The sequence below is a fragment of the Microtus oregoni genome, unplaced genomic scaffold (genome assembly GCF_018167655.1).
Source record: "Microtus oregoni isolate MIOR12 unplaced genomic scaffold, Mior012 000052F_ref0000163, whole genome shotgun sequence".
NCBI classification, from domain to species: Eukaryota; Metazoa; Chordata; class Mammalia; order Rodentia; family Cricetidae; genus Microtus; species Microtus oregoni.
The window spans coordinates 7,077,559-7,079,180 of NW_024543828.1; the positions used below are offsets into that span (position 1 = coordinate 7,077,559).

At 42.8% G+C, this 1,622-nt stretch overlaps 1 pseudogene; it reads left to right on the top strand.

Moving 5' to 3' along the window:
* The first annotated feature begins 233 nt into the window (after window positions 1-233).
* Window positions 234-657, top strand: LOC121437427 (annotated as a pseudogene).
* The last annotated feature ends 965 nt before the right edge of the window (window positions 658-1,622 follow it).

The window sequence follows — 1,622 nt, forward strand, 5'->3', positions numbered from 1 at the left end:
CTTCCTCCGGTCCCAGCATCTTTAAATCTAATAAGGGTAGAGAGCCAATTCCAGAAAACAAACAATTTTTAAAAAATTCATCCTTAAAATGGTGTCACTCTAAGTATGGGTGTGAGACCTGGAAGTAAAGACCAGCATCAGCGCTTCTGTGGCAGGAAAGAGGGAGGACCAGTGGCTGAGTATCCTCCACCTATGTTAGTCTCCAAGCAGTCTTGGACTGGAAAGAGTTCAAGATGACTAATGAAGACCTTCTTCCCAAAAAGGTCCATCTAATTGAAAAAGCTCAAAGTCATGGCATGAGATGAGTTAATCCTAAAATGAAAACATCATAAAATGATGTCCTCTCAAATGGTGTGACTGGCTTAAAGGAATCCAAAGAAAAACCAAAACAGCAACAGCAGGAGTCTGTACACAGGGGAAACATTCTTGTTGTGTGGCTAGCAACCAAGGAGGAGGAGGCCTAAGAGTGTACCTCACAAATCTAGTACCTCAAGCAATCCAGCTACCGAATGTGGCCCAACTGAGATCAACATTGGCATGCCCAGTGATCAACTTGTTTTTCCTAAAAATGAAAGGTGGAACTGGAACAGACTAAAGACAAACTGGGAGCCCAAAATGACCTGAGTGCCTGGAAGCTTGTTTACACCTGATAGGTAAGCAAACCATACACCCCAGTCCAGATCCCCCTGAAAATCCCTCACTAGGAAAGCTGTGGGGGGACAGCCAAGTTGTCGTTTCTACACCAAGACTCAGACTTTTTGAGTCCCAAAAGCCACATTCTTATACTGTCCAGCTTCCAATGGCTAATGTAAAACTTACCCGATGAAGCTTGTGTTTCAGCTCTTCTCTCTTCCCCTTGTTTCAGATGAATAAGAGTACACCACTGGAAAAAAATCCCTTCTAGGACAGGCAGACACTTGAGAAATGTTTATGAAGAAAATAGAGGGGGAAATAGAAGACTTAAGTGCATGGCACACTGTGTCTTCAGAGAGTTTGGAGGACTGAAAACCTAGAGATTTTAAATTATGAATTGAGTATGTAAAATTCCAGTAAAATGTAAAAATGGAATATTCGCTGCTCTTACTCTTGAGCATAAGCGACTTTGAGAAACTACATATAAGTTACACCAATAAGACTGTGGACTTCTTGATTGTTGAACTACTGGGTCAAAACTCAAATGAGGTGAATTTTGCTTTTAAGGAGTCTACATGCTAAGAACCAACTTCTAATAGCCATGAGACAATCAGTTTATAGCTACCAGTAGTACAAGTAGTGGGTGTTGAAATTGGAGCGGCGGGGCTGCGTCCCCAGCACCCAGCTGCCCACATGGCTAGCTCTAGCTTATGCCCCGAAATAATTACACGGAAACTGTATTCTTTTAAACACCGTGTGGCCCATTATATCTAGCCTTTTCTCGGCTAACTCTTGCACCTGGACTAGCCCATTTCTTATAATCTGTGTAGCCCACGAGCTGGCTTACCAGGAATGATCTTAACCTGCGTCTGCCTGGAATGGGAGAATCATGGCAACTCCTTGACTCAGCTTCTTTCTCCCAGCATTCTTTTCTGTTTACTCCACCCACCTATGTTTTAACCTATGAGGGCCAAGCAGTTTCTTTATTT